Genomic DNA, 21,041 nt, shown 5'->3' with positions numbered 1-21,041 from the left:
ACCCAGGCAGGGCTCCGAGCTGGGAAGTGGCTCCGCTAGGCATCCGATGGAGTCTGCTGAACGGGCTTGGACCAGCTTTTTCTCCCCTGGGCACAGTGCCCCTCAGTGGCAGACAGGGGTAGTGCAGTCCCTCCAGGATTTCCAGTCTCCCGTTCCCCGACTTCCCCTCCAAGGCTGGTAGGGGCCTCTGTTTGGCATCCAGTGATCCCACCCATCAGTATTGGCCCGGTTCCCTCTCCCACTGGCACAGCACACCCCGCTGGCAGACAGGGGAAATGCAGTCCCTTCAGGACCTCCAATACAGAAAGAGGACTACTCCTGATTGGCGCTTGTCAGATAACACCCACATAAAACATTATGATTGAGCCATGATTGGTAGGAAATAAGGCATGTGTCTAGTGTTATGTAAAAACAATCTCTGTTTTAATTTAAACAAACACTTAAAATCAAAACACATATAAAATGGAAGTAGATAACACAGAGAATCCTACCAAGATGGTTGCCGGAGCCGCAGGTGTTATATGCAAGGTATACCCGGGAAAGATACCCTGCATAAGGCTCCGGAAGGCGAGATTTTCCCTGTGGTATAAACTGAGTCCAAAAACGTCCTTGGAAGTCCAGAGCACTGGTAGGCAGACACCAACGCGTTTCGGGACATCAAAGTCCCTTTTTCAAGGTAGTATGTCTCCAGTGCTAACTTAGTGTCTTTATATAAGGTGTGCAATTAGTGAAATGGCCTCCTGCAAAGCACTTCCTGTCCGCCGATTACCGGAACCGGAATTGACACTCCTGTGCGTTCCACCAGCCGACCGGAAGTGATCTTGCGTCCGCCGGAACCGGAAATGACGTTTTTTGTAAAAAAAAAAAAAAAATTTCCCTCTTCTTCTTTTCTTTTCCTTTTCTTCCTTCCATTAGTGTGTCCATAGAAGTTGCTGAATTGAAAGTTCCAAATACAACTTATTGTAGATGTTCATCTTGGTATTGGCCTCAGTACCGGTACATAGAAAAAATAGAAATAGAGATAATGAGCAAACAATAAAGTTATCAAAAGGGGAGCTAAAAATGAATTAAGGAATTTTAATCTTTAGAGGAACCATTTGATTTCAAAATCCCTGTTTAGACCAGTGGGAAAGAGAGTTTGTAAATTAAATATGGTTTTCATTTCGGCTTTCGCGAGATTTGTCTCCAAATTGCGGTTCTTCCACGTGGCTTTAATGTGGCGCAGACCTATAAAGTTGGAAATGGAGTTTGTGGAACATTGATGTTCAATTCTAAAATGTTCTGACAGGTGGTGAGTTGTAAGACCTTTTTTGATGTTCCGCAAATGTTCCCCTATTCTGGTTTTTAATGATCTCGACGTCCTGCCGACATATGTTTTCCCACATTTACATGTAATCATATAGACTACGTTGGTGGTGTTGCAGGTAATGAAGTCACGAATTTTCATCTTGGTGCCATTGACTTTGACTTCAGTAAATTTGGATTTTTCAGATTTGATGTTTCTACACCCAATACATGTCCCACATCGGTGGAAACCAGATGTTCTTATGGGATTTGATGTTTTAAAGGGTAGCGCACTTCTCACCAAATGGTTTCGTAAATTCGGAGCCTTGCGGTAAACAAATTTTGGTGCAGATGGAATGATTTTCTTCAGGATAGGGTCACCTTGCAATATGTGCCAATGTTTTTTTATGACTTGTTCGAATAGTTTGTGGTCTGAATCAAAATTGGAAAAGAATGCCAGCTGTGTCTCCTTGAGGGCATTCGGGGGCTTTATCTGGTCCTCTATTAATGTAGATCTTTCTATTGACATCGTTTGTTGTGCAGATTGTTCGATATCTTCTGATTTATATCCCTTCTCCAAGAACAACTTTTTGAGACTCTGTATTTGGGATTCACACATGGGAAGTTCACTGCAGTTTCTTCTTGCTCTTATGAACTGCCCCTTGGGGATCCCTTTCAACCAATTGATATGATGTTCACTGTTTATTGCTATGTAGTTCTGCGTATCAGTAGGTTTGTGATATGTCCTAGTGTGAACTGATCCAGTTTTGATGTAGATTTGAAGGTCCAAGAAATTGATTTCGTTTTGACTGATTGAAAAAGTAAATAATATATTGTTGTCATTGTTGTTCAGAGATGTACAAAAAGATTCAAGTTCTTCTCTTTCTCCCGTCCAAGTGAAAATTACATCATCAATATATCGACCCCAATCGTTAAGTTGTTCACCCCAAGTTACGCTTGGGTAGATGGTGATGGATTCCCAATAAGCCATAAACAGGTTGGCGTAACTTGGGGCAAATCGAGTGCCCATAGCGGTGCCTTTGCTTTGAAGAAAATATTCTCCATTGAAGAAGAAGAAGTTATTCATGAGGATGAAGTTGATGGCTTCTAAAATGAAACTTTTCCTTTCTTCCGTGTATTGGGTCTGGTCAAGGAACCACTTAATTGCTTTGAGGCCATCCTCATGCTTGATGATGGTGTAAAGTGAACAGACATCAGCTGTTACCAGAAAGGTGTTCACTTTCCAATTGATTTTTGTACTCTCCTAATTGCGTCTCTGGTGTCTTTAATGAAGGAAGGGGTTTTAATAACAGAGGGTTGTAATAAACGATCTACCATTGCTGATAGATTAGATGTTAAGCTGCCCGTTCCGGTAATTATAGGTCGTCCGGGAGGTGTAGTGAGGCTCTTGTGTACTTTTGGCAGGACGTAGATGGTGGGTGTAACAGGATTCTCTATGTTGAGGTATTCAAATTCACCCTTGGATATGCCACCAGATTCTAGATGTTTGTTAAGAAGTTTCTCAAAATTGTTCTTGATTCGTATGGATGGGTCAGTATTTAATTTTTGATATGTTGTTGTGTCGGATAATTGTCTCATGATTTCTTGAATGTAATCAGACAAATTAAGGATGGCCACACCCCCACCCTTATCACAGGGTTTTATGACGAATGATTCATCTTTACTTAAAGTGGTGATTGCTTGTCGCTCTTTCCGACTGAGGTTCCAGCGTGGATGACGTTTCTTGGTTTCTAAACAAAAAGTTGTTCTTGGAGAAGGGATATAAATCAGAAGATATCGAACAATCTGCACAACAAACGATGTCAATAGAAAGATCTACATTAATAGAGGACCAGATAAAGCCCTCGAATGCCCTCAAGGAGACACAGCTGGCATTCTTTTCCAATTTTGATTCAGACCACAAACTATTCGAACAAGTCATAAAAAAACGTTGGCACATATTGCAAGGTGACCCTATCCTGAAGAAAATCATTCCATCTGCACCAAAATTTGTTTACCGCAAGGCTCCGAATTTAAGAAACCATTTGGTGAGAAGTGCGCTACCCTTTAAAACATCAAATCCCATAAGAACATCTGGTTTCCACCGATGTGGGACATGTATTGGGTGTAGAAACATCAAATCTGAAAAATCCAAATTTACTGAAGTCAAAGTCAATGGCACCAAGATGAAAATTCGTGACTTCATTACCTGCAACACCACCAACGTAGTCTATATGATTACATGTAAATGTGGGAAAACATATGTCGGCAGGACGTCGAGATCATTAAAAACCAGAATAGGGGAACATTTGCGGAACATCAAAAAAGGTCTTACAACTCACCACCTGTCAGAACATTTTAGAATTGAACATCAATGTTCCACAAACTCCATTTCCAACTTTATAGGTCTGCGCCACATTAAAGCCACGTGGAAGAACCGCAATTTGGAGACAAATCTCGCGAAAGCCGAAATGAAAACCATATTTAATTTACAAACTCTCTTTCCCACTGGTCTAAACAGGGATTTTGAAATCAAATGGTTCCTCTAAAGATTAAAATTCCTTAATTCATTTTTAGCTCCCCTTTTGATAACTTTATTGTTTGCTCATTATCTCTATTTCTATTTTTTCTATGTACCGGTACTGAGGCCAATACCAAGATGAACATCTACAATAAGTTGTATTTGGAACTTTCAATTCAGCAACTTCTATGTACACACTAATGGAAGGAAGAAAAGGAAAAGAAAAGAAGAAGAGGGGGGAAAAAAAATTTTTTTTTTTTTTTTTTTTTTACAAAAAACGTCATTTCCGGTTTCGGCGGACGCAAGATCACTTCCGGTCGGCTGGTGGAACGCACAGGAGTGTCAATTCCGGTTCCGGTAATCGGCGGACAGGAAGTGCTTTGCATGAGGCCATTTCACTAATTGCACACCTTATATAAAGACACTAAGTTAGCACTGGAGACATACTACCTTGAAAAAGGGACTTTGATGTCCCGAAACGCGTTGGTGTCTGCCTACCAGTGCTCTGGACTTCCAAGGACGTTTTTGGACTCAGTTTATACCACAGGGAAAATCTCGCCTTCCGGAGCCTTATGCAGGGTATCTTTCCGGGGTATACCTTGCATATAACACCTGCGGCTCCGGCCACCATCTTGGTAGGATTCTCTGTGTTATCTACTTCCATTTTATATGTGTTTTGATTTTAAGTGTTTGTTTAAATTAAAACAGAGATTGTTTTTACATAACACTAGACACATGCCTTATTTCCTACCAATCATGGCTCAATCATAATGTTTTATGTGGGTGTTAGCTGACAAGCGCCAATCAGGAGTAGTCCTCTTTCTGTATTGCATATATCCATTTCTATTCTTGGGCTCAACAAGGGAGCCCTGTGACCACCCCTAGGCCAGCTAAAGTCTATACAGCGCATTTTTCTACCTCAACCCCATTTTGACAATTCACCCTTCAGGACCTCCAGTTTCCCGTTCCCCAACTTCCCCTTCATGGCCGGGAGGTGGCTCTGTCAGGCATCCTGTGGATCCCACTGATCAGGCTTGGCCCAGCTCCCTCTCTTCTGGGTGCAGTGCCCCCTGGTGGCAAATAAGGGAATTGCAGTCCCTCCAGGACTGCCTGTCTCCCGTTCCCCGACTTCCCCTCCGAGGCCGTAAAGTGGCTATGTTCGATGTCCTGTGTGGAGCCCGCCAACCGGGCTTGGCCCAGTTACCTCTCCCCTGGGTGCAGTACCCCCTGGTGGCAGATGGGGGGAAGCACAGTCTCTCAGGGATTTCCAGTCTCCTGTCCCCACCTTCCCCACCGAGGCTAGAAGGTAGCTTCACTTGGCATCCAGTGGAGCCTGCTGACCGGGCTTGGCCTGGCTCCCTCTCCCCCTGGTGGCAGACAGGGAAATGCAGTCTCTCTGGGACTTCCAGTCTCCTGTTCCCTAACTTACCCTCCAAGGCTGGGAGTGGGATCCGCTTGGCGTCTGGCTGGGCCCGCCAACCAGGCTTGGTCCGGCTCCCTCTACCCTGGGGGCAGTGACAGGTACTGCAATATGCAGAAGTCACCCCGATGAGTGTGGATGGGCACCCCTCCGGCCAGGAGTGGTTCCAAGAGCCTGGGTAAAAATAAGAGAGTGTACCACAAAAATGTCATACAAAGCACACGTCCCACTACGCCCGAGAGAATTCCTTAGAGATTCACAGTATGAGACCAGATTCCAGCCGGGAAAAGAGATAGAGGTACTGTACGTGATAGAAGGTCCTCTTTTCTTTATCAAACAACCCAATTGATGTGGCTCTCTGCATCTTGCTGGTGAGGGATGCTTGCTTGGCCAAACCCAGGGGTCCAAGTTAGCTCTAGGCGGCAGGGGTGCAGTACAGGCTCTGCAGGGCGGTGATGTCAGCTGTAGGTGTCACCTCCACTGGCCACTCTCCGCCCTGCCTGCAGCCTCCCCTGCATCACCACAGGAGCCAGAGGGCTGCTGGATTCCCCAATGCTTGCTCGAGGCTGAGCGGCATGACAAGGGGCTGACGCAGGAGGTTGTCAGTACCCTCTTCATCTCAGAGGTGGGAAGATAACTTCCCTCTTTGGTGGCGGAGGTGCAGACAGGCTCTGCAGGGTGGTGATGTCGGCTAGAGGGGGTATCCTCCACCTGCCACTCTGTCGCCTTGCCTGCAGTCTCCCCCCACATCACTGCAGGTTCCGGAGGGCAGCCGGATTCTCCAATGCTTGTTCATGGCCTGACAGCATGGGTCGGGGATTGATTGAGGTTGTCTGTCGGACCTCCAACCCAGAAATGGGGTGATAGCCACCCTCATCCCCCCTTAGGTTGTGGGGGTATGGGACAGGATCTGCCGAGCAGTGATGTTGGCTGGATGGGTCACCTCTACCGGCCACTCCTGCCCCGCCTGCAGCCTCCCCCCGAATCACCGCAGGATCCAGAGCACTGCTGGATTCCCCAATGCTTGCTCATGGCCAAGCGGCATGACTAGGGGCTGTCGCAGGATGTTGTCAGTTCCCGCTCCATCTTGGAGGTGGGGTGATAGCTACCCTTGTCCCCACTGAGGTGGCAGGGGTATGGGACAGGCTCTACACCAGGGTGGTGATGTCAGCTGGAGGCAGTATCCTCCATTGGCTGCTCCACTGCCCAGTCTGCAGCCTCCCACACATTATTGCAGGGTCCAGAGGGCTGCCATATTCCCCAATGCTTGCTCCCAGGTGGGGGCTGTTGATTGAGGTTGTCCGTACCCCTCTCCATTCTGGAGGGTGGTGATAGCTACCTATTTCCCCACTTAGGCAGCACAGGTGCAGAACAGGCCCTGCAGGGTGGCGATGGTGGATGGAGGGGTCACCTTCTCTGGCTGCCCTGCCTGCAGCCTATCACCGCAGGGTTCGGAGGGCTGCCGGATCCCTTAATAATTGCCCATGACTGAGCGTCATGGCAGGGGGCTGTTGCGGGAGGTTTTCTGTCCCCCGCAGTCTGCTGCCATTGTCTCTCCCTGTGGCCACAATGAGAGGTGTTAGGCGCTTGCAGGTAGGGTATTGGGCACACCCCCCCACACCTGGTGCGACTGTACTCAAGAGATGATTGTGAAGACAGGTTAGTTTCGGCCTATTGATGATGTGTTGTCACCATAAAACTTCTCAATACGAGAGGAACTGTAATATTAGACATTTGTTGCACTTGTAATGCTGAGGAACCAGAGGAGGCTGAGCTACCATCTCCGATAGTATGACCAAGCATGACCAAGTAAGTAAAAATTTGTCTGACTGTGGGGGTGGGCATATGGGGCTTCCAGTGCCCTCACACCTGAAGTTTGCTCACAGCTTACATGTGCAGTCCTGGCCCGGGGGTTTGGCCAGGGACACCCTGGTCAGCACGTGGGCCAACGCCACTACCGGCTGGGTCAGGAAGTCACTCTTCTCGTCCTCCCATCACCTGTGGCTGCTCCCTGCCTGGGCTTAATATTCGGCTGGTGACCCAGCTCTCCATGTTTAATATTTGGGGGCAGGGATGCTCCTTCCCCCGGGCTTAACAGTCAGGATTTCACGCTAGATGATGGACCCTCCATAGCGCACAGAGTACCAGCCCCTGGACTTGGTCGGGAACACCCCGGGTTGGTGCACGGCCCAGCGCTGCCAACAGCTGGGTCGGGCACTCTCCTGGTCCTCCTGTCCTCCCATGGCTGGTCTCTTCCTGGACTTAATATTCATCCAGCTCTCTGGGCTTAATAGTCGGAGTGAGGGGGATGCTTCTTCTCCTGGCCTTAACAGTTGGGATTATAAGCTGGGTGGTGGGTCCTCCAGAGTGCACAAAGTCCCAGACAGGGACTTGGCCAGGGACACCCCAGTCAGTGCGTGGCCCCACACCACTGCCACTTGGGTCAGGTGGTGGGTGTTCACTCCCCTGGTCCTACTGTCCCCCCATGGCTGGTTCCTCCCTGGGCTTAATATTCGGCCAGTGCACCCACTCTCCATGCTTAATAGTCAGGGGCAGGTGGATGCTCCTTCCCCCAGTCATAACAATTGTGATTTCACACTGAACGGTTGGCCCGGGGACTTTATTTTTATTTTTTTGGAGGGATGGAGGTCCTCTTTTTGTGTTATTATTTTTTATTTTTTTCTTGGGGGGGGGATTTTTGGGGGAATGTTTTGTTTTTTTCCCCAGGGGCTGGCACACCTGCTGCCGGCCCAAGTGTTTTTACCTTACTTTTTTATCTTTTGTTGGGGGAGGGTAGGAGTTTTTGTTTCCGCAGGCGCTGCAGCGGCGAATGGGGATACTTGAAAATCCTGACGCTGACACAGGTATTTTTCCTGTATTGATTTTTGAGGGGTCTTTTTTGATTGTTTTTGCGACGAGGGGGGTGTCTTTTTCTTGCCCCAGGCACTGCAGTGGCAGATGGGGATAATGGACAAACCCTGCTGCTGTCCAAGGTTTTTTTTTCCCATACTGATATTTTAGGTTTGTTTGTTTGTTTGTTTGTTTGTTTGTTTAGGGTTTTTTATTTGGGGGGGATGGTGGTGGGGAGTCTTGTTCTTGCCCCAGGCACTGCAGTGGCGGATGTGGATACTGGACAAAACCCGCCGCTGGGCCAGGTATTTTTCCTGTACTGTTTATTTTCTGTGTACTTTTTGGGGTTTAAAAAAATTGTCTGTTTTTGTTTTGCATTTTGGGTGTGTGTGTTTTTGTTGGGGGGGTTCGTTTTGGTTCTGTGTGGTTTTTATTTATTATTTTTACCCCTTGTGCTGCAGCAGTGGATAAGGATATCGGACAAAAAAACAGTGGTGGTCATTCCGAGTTGTTCGCTCGCTGCAGATTTTTGCAGTGCAGCGATCAAGTGAAAAAAACAGCAAAAATGCGCATGCATATGGTATGCAGCGCACATGCGCTAAGTACTTTCACACAAAATTTTGTAGATTTACACAAGCTCGAGAGACGTTTTTTCATCGCTCGAGTGATCGTAGTGTAATTGACAGGAAGTGGGTGTTTCTGGGTGGTAACTGGCCGTTTTCAGGGAGTGTGCTAAAAAACATAGGCATGCCAGGTAAAAACGTAGGAGTGGCTGGAGAAATGGGGGAGTGGCTGGCCAAACGCAGGGCGTGTTTGTGACGTCAAACCAGGAACTAAACGGACTGAGGTGATCGCAGTCTAGGAGTAGGTCTGGAGCTACTCAGAAACTGCAGGGAATTATTTAGTAGCAGTTCTGCTAATCTTTCGTTCGCTATTCTGCTAAGCTAAGATACACTCCCAGAGGGCAGCGGCCTAGCATTTGCAATGCTACTAAAAGCAGCTAGCGAGCGAACAACTCGGAATGAGGGCCAATATTCTTTATTTTTACACAAAGGCTATCAGCCTCCCATCCACCACCCGCAGATGGGGAGGACAGCCTCAGGCTTCACCCCTAGCCCTTCGGTTGCTGGTGGGGTGACCCCTTGATTTAAGGGGTCCCCACTCCTCCAGGGTACCCCGGCCAGGGGTGACTAGTTGGGGGGTGGGTAATGCCATGGCCGCAGGGACCTACATAAAAGTGTCCCCCGGCTGTGGCATTATCTTTCTGGCTAGTGGTGCCTGGTGCTGGTTTGAAAAATATGGGGGACCCCCACGTCTTTTGTTCCCATATTTTTTGAACCAGGACCGGACGCAGAGCCCGGTCCTGGTTGTTTAAAAATGGGGGACCCTACGTAATTTTCCCCCTGTATTTTTACAACCAGGACCGGCAAGTTTTAACACTTTCACACCCCTTCCCACAGATAAGTATGCATGGATCTCACTGATCCGTGCATGCCTATCAGAATACGCATCCAAAAAGCAGGTCTATTTGAAAACTGCTTTTTTTTTACAAATTTGAACATTTACCAGCAGTGTTTGGCTATTGCCATCAGTGATTGTGAATATGAATTCTAAGTAAATTACTGAGTTCTATAAAATAACAGGCGTGTTTGACCAATGGTGTATTCATTTGTATTTGTGAGCTCTGCCGTTAAAACAAATACGAATGCCCGCATCACTGCCTAGATTTGTGTTTAGTAAATTTCTGAGATGACTCTTTGAAAAAAAAAAAAAACTCGGCCAAAATCGGGACCTTAGTAAATATACCCCTTGGTTTCTCTCCCACTCCCACAAGTCCTTTTTTTGTTTACCACTCCCAGAAGTCCTTGGCTTGTTTCCTCAAGACAATGGTGGTCATTCCGAGTTGTTCGCTCGCTGCCGATTTTCGCAGTGCAGCGATCAAGTGAAAAAACAGCAAAAATGCGCATGCGCATGGTACGCAGCGCACATGTGCTAAGTACTTTCACATAAAATTTTGTAGATTTACACAAGCTCAAGCGACGTTTTTTCATCGCTCGAGTGATCGTAGTGTGATTGACAGGAAGTGGGTGTTTCTGGGTGGTAACTGGCCGTTTTCAGGGAGTGTGCTAAAAAACGCAGGCATGCCAGGTAAAAATGCAGGAGTGGCTGGAGAAACGGGGAAGTGGCTGGCCAAACGCAGGGCGTGTTTGTGACGTCAAACCAGGAACTAAACGGACTGAGGTGATCGCAGTCTAGGAGTAGGTCTGGAGCTACTCAGAAACTGCAGGGAATTATTTAGTAGCAGTTCTGCTAACCTTTCATTAGCAATTCTGCTAAGCTAAGATACACTCCCAGAGGGTGGCGGCCTAGCGTTTGCAAAGCTGCTAAAAGCAGCTAGCGAGCGAACAACTCAGAATGAGGGCCAATGAACGTGTACGGGGCAGATAGTAAAATTTCCTGAAGAGACAGGATTCCTTGATTGTTTGCATTTTTTACCATCATTTTGCCACACGCACTGTGCCAGCTGTTTATTACTTCTAGCTATTTATAACCAGCACCAAGTCTGGGATAACATATTGTCCACGATCACTAGCATCTGATGCGGAAAACCACAAGGAGTGCATCAGCAGCTACGATCAGATCAGTGTATCAACATTTACCATCTTGCTGTCAGTGAGGAGATTCTGAGTCAGCCGGGCTGCCATATATCTACAGTGGATAGGCTTGATCTCTCCCTTACTTATTTGCCACTGTCTCCATTCTAAACAGTGAGTAAAGGGCCTGTGGGACTGAGCAAACAGGGGCATCTAACAGTGCCTTGCAGCCTACCCGTTCTTTTCGCTTAACCCTTGCATGTGTACTAATTCTTTGGGACTATTTACTATACAAGTATAATACCATCATTTTGTGGACATTATATATCTAATATTTCTTGCAAAGATACATGAGGATGATGGTGGCAACATTGTGTTTTTTGTATTGAAACATATTTTATCTGTTACAATTTTATTAAGTAACATTTAAACGGATACAAGAGAAGCACTACATTTTTATACAGTCTATAATATGTCTAAGTATCTCTGGAGATAATATAATTTCTATTGTGTAATTTTAATAAATTGTTTTGCATTGTACATTCGTGTTGTCAGACTTTTAAGTTGCTTTTGCGCCAATGGGGTTTTTCATTTGTATTTCAGTAAAACAGATGCCAGTGATGAAGACTATCTCCCTAACTTATCTGAGTTGAGCAGTTCAGAAAACAGCAGTGGGGAAGAGACATCTTGTCATGGAAGACAGGCGCTGGAAGAAGCTGAAGCTTCCTCCACATATGGCAGCCTGAAACGACGAATGCATCACGGCATGACAGGCCAGGTTCTTACCCAAAAAGGGGATGTTTCCAGAACATATAACAAAAACAAAAACTTCTGCTATGGTGTGAGAGGCCATACTCAAAAATTGCGAGGCACATGGAAGTCGTCCACCGCAGGGAACTGCAGGTACAGTAGCAAGGGTACTGAGTTTTGACAAGAACTCCATTGAAAGGTTAGTGCAGCTGGATCTGATTCGCCACATGGGGAACTTTGCACATACTATTGGTGTTCTCCGCGAGGACAGCGGTGTCCTACTACCATGCAAGCAACCGGCCAAAGCAGCAGCTCCCCAAGATTTCATGCACACAATGCCAAGGCCTGTTCTCCAGGTGACACCTGTGGCAACATGTGAAAGGGGTGGCCATGCCAAAACTGGTAGAACCAGGCTCCAGTCCCTGTGCACTTACGCCACACACATTCTGCCAGGTGTTGGCACCGGCCTGTGGAAGTTGTTGAGACAAATTAATTATGATGATGTGGTATAAGTGATCAAGTGGGACAGCAGCATCATGCCATTCGGGCAGCACCTCTACAACCAACTGGGGTCTGATGTTGGCAAGCACGAGTACATCCACCAGAAGCTCCAAGAGGTGGAGAGGCTCCTGCTACATGCGATGAAGGTCACTCCATTGTGGAGCATGGAAGATTTCATTCGCCCACCTAACTTCTTCCATGTGGTGCATGCCATCAGAAGCCTGGTCGGCTACGATGACAAGACCAACACCTATAAGGTCCCCTCACTGGCCCTGAATGTGGGCCACAGCTTGTAAAAGATTTTCTCCATGGTCGAGTGCCAGGCAATGATGGATGGCAGTGCCCTGACAGTGGACAGTGCACGGATCTTCAGGAATCTGTAAGAGGTGAGGTGGAGCGAGCTTGTCAGGTTCTGTTTAGTTTGTGTCCCCGGAGGGGGCGCTAGTGGGTCAGTGGAGGTAGGATGGAAGAAGTAAGGAGGCCGGATTGGATTCCTGCACATGTGCGCAATGTTGTTTATTAAACAATAGGCTTTAAACAATATGGCAGCAGAAATACTTGATAACAACAGAAACAAATGCAATTGTGAATATGCAGCATGGAAGCTGAGAGTCTATGGCAAAGTTTGTATGGTAAGTTCAATCGATCAGGGGATCGATGTGTCGGTATGGGAACTGATAGTTGTTGGACCGTGGAGCCAGCAGAGATGTTGGTGGGAATAGCAAACCTGGTAGCAATTGCAGGAGACAAGTGTTAAAATTCTCAGTGCAGTTTGAATAACACTGGCAGCTTGCAGGCTGATGAACAGGTGTAGATGACGAGATGCACCTGGAGGAGAGTCTCTACTGCAGAGGGCTGGAGCACACTGTAGCTGGTAAAGGTGTGAAGCTAGAACTCAAGTGCAAGGGTTGCTGGTGCTTGTGGTTCCACGGTAGTACAGGAACAAACTGGAAGGCAAAGCAGGTAAACGGAGGAACTGGAGAACGGAGCCAGAGACACAGGTCATAGGAGTGACACGAAGTCCAGGACAAGGACTGACTCACCCTGTTGTTCCTGATATACCCCCCGGTCTGTAGGCATTGGTGGGAAGTGAATGAGGAGGTGCGGCCAAGCTCCAGATTGGCCGATGCGGCAGTCTGATGTAAGCTGTCATGGCGGCGCCCATGCAGCGGCCCGGCGGGGACGCAGCGTGCATGCACGCCCGCTGACAACAGGAGTGCTCCTAGGCCCAAGATGACGTCCGGCGACAAGGCGACCAGTGACAGCGAGACGTAGAGACCCCGGACGGGGACCGCACCGACGGACAGATGCAGCTGTGGTAAGTCGATTCCTGACAGTACCCCCTCCTTTACGGGTGGGCACCGAACACCCACGTGGCTTGGAAGGATGAGTTCTGTGGAAAACATGGACCAACCTTGGGGCATGAACATCTGTAGCATTTACCCAACTCCTCTCCTCAGGACCATAACCGGACCAGTCAATGAGATATTGCAGACGACCGTACCGGCAACGAGAATCCAGAATCTTCTCTATTTCGAACTCAATGCCCCGTTGGGTTCGTACTTTGGGGCCAACTGGGAGAGCTCTTTGGAACCGATTCAGGATCAAGGGTCTAAGGAGAGAGACATGAAAGGCATTAGGTATTGTAAGTAAGGAGGTAATCTGAGCTTGTACGCTACAGGACTGATGACTTTGTCAATGGAAAAAGGACCAATGAAGCGTGGTGCAAACTTCATCGATGGCACTCTGAGACGAAGGTTCCGGGTGGAAAGCCAAACCCTATCATTGGGTTTTAGGCTGGGAACCGCACGCCTTTTGCGGTCGGCAAAGAACTTGTATCGACTTGAGGCCTTTTTAAGGGACACATGAAATTTTCCTCCAATTAGCTGAAAACTGACTTAGAACAGAAGTGGCTGCAGGAACATCGATGTTTGGTAGATCTTGGAAATCTGGGACACGAGGATGTTGCCCATATACAGCGAAGTACGGGGTGGTCTCCATGGCAGTATGATAGCGAAAGTTATGAGCAAATTCAGCCCACGGGAGCAGGTCTACCCAGTCATCTTGAGAAGAGGAAACGTAGAATCTCAAGAAGGTCTCCAGTTCTTGATTCACCCTTTCCGTCTGTCCATTTGTCTGAGGGTAGTAGGCTGACGAAAATTTAAGCTTAACTTGTAGGGCAGAACAGAGGGCTCTCCAAAACCTTGTTACAAACTGAACTCCACGGTCAGATATGATTTCAGTAGGCAGTCCATGTAAGCGGAAAATCTCCCGTAGGAAGACTTGAGCAAGTTTTGGGGCGGAAGGGAGACCTTGGAGTGGAACAAAATGGGCCATTTTGGTAAACCTGTCGACAACTACCCAGATGGTATTGAATCCTTGAGAGGAGGGTAGATCGGAGATGAAGTCCATGGACAGGTGAGACCTGGGACGGCTGGGTACGGATAATGGTTGTAACTGACCTGCCGGAGACTGTCTGGGAGTCTTATGCTGGGCACACTTGAGGCAGGATGCCACGAAGTCCTTGATGTCGACCTTCATTTTCGGCCACCAGTAAGTTTCAGACAGGAAATTGAAAGTCTTTAGGACACCAGGATGCCCTGTGAACTTGGACTGATGAGCCCAAGACAGCAATTTAGAACGAAGCTCAGGGGAAACAAAAATCTTGCCAGGAGGCGGAACAGGAGTAACTTGAGACGAGGCAAACACAACTGGATTCAAAATAGAATGCGGAACTGGATCGGAAATCTCTTCGGATTCCATAGAACGAGACAGAGCATCAGCTTTGGTATTCTGAGAACCTGGACGGAAATGAAGCTTAAAGTTGAAACGAGAGAAGAACATTGCCCACTGGGCCTGGCGAGGATTAAGACACTGGGCTGCCTTTAGATAGAGGAGGTTCTTGTGATCCGTGTAGATGGTAAATGGAAACTTTGCTCCTTCCAGGAGATACCTCCACTCCTCAAGAGCCAGCTTGATCGCCAGTAATTCTTGGTCACCGATGGAGTAATTAGCTTCCGTGTGAAGGAATTTACGAGAGAAGAACCCACAAGGGTGAATCTTCCCATCAACCCCCACTTGGGAGAGAACAGCTCTGACTCCCACTGTAGACGCATCTACCTCCAACTCGAATGGCTTGTTAACATCTGGTTGTGACAGAACTGGGGCGGTCATAAAAGCCTGCTTGATTTTCTGAAACGCAGCCAAGGCATCTTCTGACCAGTTGGAATGATCTGCCCCTTTTCAAGTTAAGCTGGTAATAGGAGCAATGAGAGTTGAGAATCCTCTGATGAACTTCCTATAATAGTTAGCGAACCCCAGGAATCGCTGAATGGACTTGAGAGTACTCGGAATAGACCAATTGGCAATAGCTTCCAATTTTGTTGGGTCCATCTGGAGATCCGATCCAGAAATTACATACCCTAGGAAGGGTATGGAAGGAACTTCGAAGGTACATTTAGCCAACTTGCCGTAGAGACGTTCTCACGAAGACTTTGGAGGACCTCACAAACTTGTAGGCGATGCGAGGAGAGATCTTGAGAGAAGATGAGGATATCATCCAGATAGACTACAATATATTTATACAGAACATCACGGAAAATTTTGTTAACGAAGTGCTGGAACACTGCTGGGGCATTACTCAACCCGAGTGGCATTACTAGGTACTCATAATGACCATCCCGAGTATTAAAAGCCGTTTTCCATTCATCACCACTTCGAATCCTGATGAGATTGTAGGCACCGCGGAGATCTAACTTAGTGAAAATGCGGGCTCCCTTGACTCTGTCAAATAATTCAGTGATGATCGGTAGTGGATAGCTATTTTTGATGGTAATATCATTGAGCCCCCGGTAATCGATGCACGGACGTAATCCTCCATCTTTTTTTTTAACAAAGAAAAAACCCGCTCCGGCGGTCGAAGATGAATGGCGGATGAATCCTTTCTGTAGATTCTCCCTGAAATATTCACTCATTGCCTCGGTTTCAGGTACAGATAACGGATAAGTACGTCCTCTAGGTGGCTTCTTGCCAGGGATGAGATCGATGGGACAATCCCACTCCCTATGGGGTGGCAGGACATCGGCGGCCTTTTAGCTGAAGACGTCAGAGAAATCTTGGCAGGCCACAGGAAGACTTGACTGAACTTTAACTTCTGAAGACCTCACAGGACGAACTTGGGCTAGGCAGGACTGATGGCAGTGTGAACCCCAAGAAGTCAGTTGTAACGTGGACCAGTCAATCTGCAGATTATGTAGCTGGAGCCAGGGCATACCCAAAACTACCTCATGGGTTGCCTGAGGGATGACTAGGAACTCAGTTAATTCAGAATGCAGGAACCCGACTCCCAGCACCACTGGCTTGGTTTGATGAGAGATGTTACCCTTGGAAATTCGGCTACCATCCACTGCAGTGATGTAGGCAGGATATGTGAGTTCGCAGACAGGCACACGGAACTTATCAACTGCAGCTTGAGTAATGAAGTTTCCAGCAGCTCCACAGTCAACTAATGCAGTTACAGACTGGAGTCCAGCCCTAGTCTCTAAAGTCACAGGAAGGATAAGGTCTTGGTTTGAAGGAGCTTGTCTAGAAGATCCCAACTTGACTCCTCCTTTACAAGTCAGGATATGGCGTTTCCCGAACGTGCTGTACAAGAATTAATTTGGTGACCTGTAGCCGCACAATAAAGACACAGTCTCTCTCGAAGTCTTCTTGACCGCTCCTCAGGGGTTAAACGGGACCTATTAATTTGCATAGGCTCGTCAGAAGGTGGAGGCTGAAATTGTGTCGGAGGTACCATTCTTGGCTTGCGAGGCTCACTACGAGCACGCTCACTGTTGCGTTCGCGAATGCGAGAGTCCAACTTGATACACAAAGAAATTAACTCTGATAATTGCTCAGGAATGTCACGGGTGGCTAGTTCATCTTTAATCCGATCAGAGAGTCCATGCCAGAAGGCTGCTACCAGTGATTGGTTATTCCATTGAATCTCTGCGGCTAACGTCTGGAACTGGATGACGTATTGACCCATGCTACGGGTACCTTGACGAAGTTGGATAAGATCTGCAGAAGCTGATGTTGCGCGACCTGGTTCAACAAAGATGCGTCTGAAGGTTGACACAAATTTGGTATAGTTATTCATAAGAGGGTCGGCACGTTCCCACAGAGGAGACACCCAACTCAAAGCTGATCCAGAGAGCAGTGATATGATGTAGGCAACCTTGGATCTTGGCGTGGGGAAATTGTGTGATAACAACTCAAACTGGATTTCTCATTGATTAAGAAACCCGCAACATAGCTTGGGGCTGCCATCATATTTGCTGGGCACGGGCAGGTGCAAGCGTGACACTGGAGTTGATGCAGCCGGTGAAGGAGAACCCGCTGCACTTGCAGGCGCAGGGGTGACTGAAACTGAAGAAACAAGAGCACTGGGCAGAGATTGCTGTAGTGTATCGAGATGGGAGGACATTCCTTGCAGGAACTGGGACATCTGCTGCTGCGCAGCCTCTTGACCATCCAAGCGAGAGACCAGATTTTGTAAGGCCCATGACCCCACATTCTGACCACCATCCAAGTCCATCGTTCCTGGACTTACTGTCAGGTTCTGTTTAGTTTGTGTCCCCGGAGGGGGCGCTAGTGGGTCAGTGGAGGTAGGATGGAAGAAGTGAGGAGGCCGGATTGGATTCCTGCACATGTGCGCAATGTTGTTTATTAAACAATAGGCTTTAAACAATATGGTAGCAGGAATACTTGATAACAACAGAAACAAATGCAATTGTGAATATGCAGCGTGGAAGCTGAGAGTCTATGGCAAAGTCTGTATGGTAAGTTCAATCGATCAGGGGATCGATGTGTTGGTATGGGAACCGATAGTTGTTGGACCGTGGAGCCAGCAGAGATGTTGGTGGGAATAGCAAACCTGGTAGCAATTGCAGGAGACAAGTGTTAAAATTCTCAGTGCAGTTTGAATAACACTGGCAGCTTGCAGGCTGATGAACAGGTGTAGATGACGAGATGCACCTGGAGGAGAGTCTCTACTGCAGAGGGCTGGAGCACACTGTAGCTGGTAAAGGTGTGAAGCTAGAACTCAAGTGCAAGGGTTGCTGGTGCTTGTGGTTCCACGGTAGTAGAGGAACAAACTGGAAGGCAAAGCAGGTAAACGGAGGAACTGGAGAACGGAGCCAGAGACACAGGTCATAGGAGTGACACAAAGTGCAGGACAAGGACTGACTCACCCTGTTGCTCCTGATATACCCCCCGGTCTGTAGGCATTGGTGGGAAGTGAATGAGGAGGTGCGGCCAAGCTCCGGATTGGCCGATGTGGCAGTCTGATGTAAGCTGTCATGGCGGCACCCATGCCGCGGCCCGGCGGGAACGCGGCATGCATGCACGCCCACTGACAACAGGAGTGCTCCTAGGCCCAAGATGACGTCCGGCGACAAGGCGACCAGTGACAGCGAGACGTAGAGACCCCGGACGGGGACCGCACCGACGGACAGATGCAGCTGTGGTATGTCGATTCCTGACAGAGCTCATCTCAACTGCTGCTCTGAAGTCCTTGCGAGCGATAAAATGGAATGCCCCAATCCTCCTACCCTTAACTGACGATGTGAAGTGATTGAACCTGTACCTCTTTGAATGGCAGCGGGAGTACATCAATGGGTTGTCTGCTCACCCTTCTGCAAAGCAGTGGTCAATGCTGGCCAAGGTCACCCTCACACAGCTGATCCACAGGAGGGAAGATGAGGTTTCCAAGATGTGGCTGCCCTCATTTGAATCATGGCACACAGCTGACTTGCAGGGCAACATGGCCCAGGCCCTCTCAGAGATGGAGAAGGCGCTCTGTCACCACTTCACCCATATTGAAATACCTGGGAAAAGAGGCAGGAAGGTTCCTGTCCTGTTATCCCCATGCATGCAAAAAGCAATGGAGCCCCTGACCGAGAAGAGGGCAGAGTGTAGTGTCACCCCTTACAATTTATACATGTTTGCCAGGCCAGATGCCTTATCACACTTCAAGGGATCTGACTGCATTTGTCTCTATGCCCAGGAGAGTGAGGCAAGCATCCTGAAGCACTGTTCTCCACCCACCTCCGGAAGCATGTAGCCGCCCTTCCCAAGGTCCTCAACCTAAGCAAAACTAAGATGGACCAGATAGCTGATTTCCTTGGGCATGTCATCCATGATCACCGGCAGTATTACCATCTTCCAGAAGGTACCCTGCAGCTGGCCAAGTTAAGCAAGCTCTTCATGTCCCTGGGGCAAGGGAGAATGGCAGAATTCAGGGGGTGCAGTCTGGTGGAGATCTCCATCAATCCATATGGTAGGTATCACTCGACTGTTGGCTCCAGAAAGTGACACTGTAAGTGGGTAAGTGGTCTGGTGTGACGGGGTTCACTGTCCATCTCTATTTCCAGAACAAATCCAGGTGGCAAGTGATGACTCTGGGGATGAGCCAGAGAGGCAAGCCAGTGATGTGACAGTGGTGCACACTGAGGAAGAAGCAAACAGTGTGGCAGTAGAGGGAGCCACTTCAAAAGGTGGGTGCAACTTTCATACCAGTGGGAGTGGGTGGAGGGTGGACTTGGCTAGTGATGGTTTTGCAGTGTGACTGACCTTTTCTCTCCCACTTAGATGATGGCAAAGGTGCTAAGAGGAAACCATGGACCCCAGCGGAAGTCAGAGCCATTGAAAGACACATGATGCGGTTCATCCACTAATGAAAGGTTCGGGGCAAGAAGGATTGTGATGCATGACTAACGGCTGAAAGCCAAGCGCTGAAGGCTTGGAACTGGCTTTAAGTTAAATTCTACATAAAGAACCGAATAATTGCGATAATGAGAAAGAGCATGAACTAAATAAATAAATAATAAATATGTAAATAAACAAACACTTCCATACATACATACATACATACATACATACATACATACATACATACATATAAATACATCAATACATAATAAAACGTGGGTGCCATTGCACCTGGTGGCCACCTGGGGGGAGAATGTAATGCATAAATATATTACTATGTTATGTCCTTATGAACCCTTCCCAGGCTGTACATGCCCCCCACCCTCTGTCTCCTTGCACGGGCTCCAGGCTGGGCCCTTCCAGGGATAAGGAAAAGAGTGTCCCCTTGAGAGATGTTCCCGACATGGGTAACGGTGAGGTCACAAAAACAAGTATGTGTGTGTGTGTGTGAAGGTACATTTTTCATTACGGGTAATAACTTTATTTAAAATATGTGCATAATCTTGAATTTGTGCCAAAATATCAACAAATTTTCTTTCATTTTCTTTCTGCACGCCAGTGAGAATTATTGGAACCATCTTAGCACAAACTTTTGTCATGTTAAGATTTTGATGCAAACTTGTCTAACATCTTCTTTGTCAATGATTACCATTTCTGCTATTATTCAGATGTTGAGTCTGCTGTCAATTCAAGCAATTGCTTCAAATTTTTCCCCATTTTCATTACTTTTTGATGTTTAAAGCCTTCCTTTTCGACATCCTCATGACCATTGATAAATCTTTTGTGCCACTCAAACACACTTGCACATGACATACAATCTGCCCCATAAATCTTGGCATACAGAAAGATTTGGTTGGTGTTTGTTCAGTTTAACTAAAACTTTTAAGTTAATACATTGCTCTACTTTTGAACTATACATTTTTACAACACACAGAAATAACACAACTTCTTCAAACACTGTGTGACAGCAAGCTAGAGGGTTAAAACTTGCAAAACCATGTTGGCATAGTTCAGTGTTCCCCCACTTCCTTTCAATTTCTGCAGTATTTTTACAAGTAGTCTGGTTATTTAATGGCCACACCCCACATGCTACAGATACAGCATTCCTGCACTTGAACTTTTGATAATTTTTAACTTTATGTAATCAATAGTTTTACCTGACCTCCCACCCATAAAATTTATCACCCCATACCATCCCAGGGACCCATGGTCCAGGCAGCCTCCTGTGATGAGAATTTCCAAAGAGAAGTGAATCACATTATTGTGGTGCCACCCCACCTTGCAAATAGGTGCAAATTGTATAATAATGGGTGAAGCTGTGATGATATAATTCACTGAGCAACACCATTTGTCCATCTCAACTAGTCTA

This window comes from Pseudophryne corroboree, chromosome 5 (genome assembly GCF_028390025.1).
Source record: "Pseudophryne corroboree isolate aPseCor3 chromosome 5, aPseCor3.hap2, whole genome shotgun sequence".
NCBI lineage: Eukaryota > Metazoa > Chordata > Amphibia > Anura > Myobatrachidae > Pseudophryne > Pseudophryne corroboree.
The sequence above is the reverse complement of the archived record's forward strand: the minus strand, read 5'-3'. Positions refer to the sequence as shown.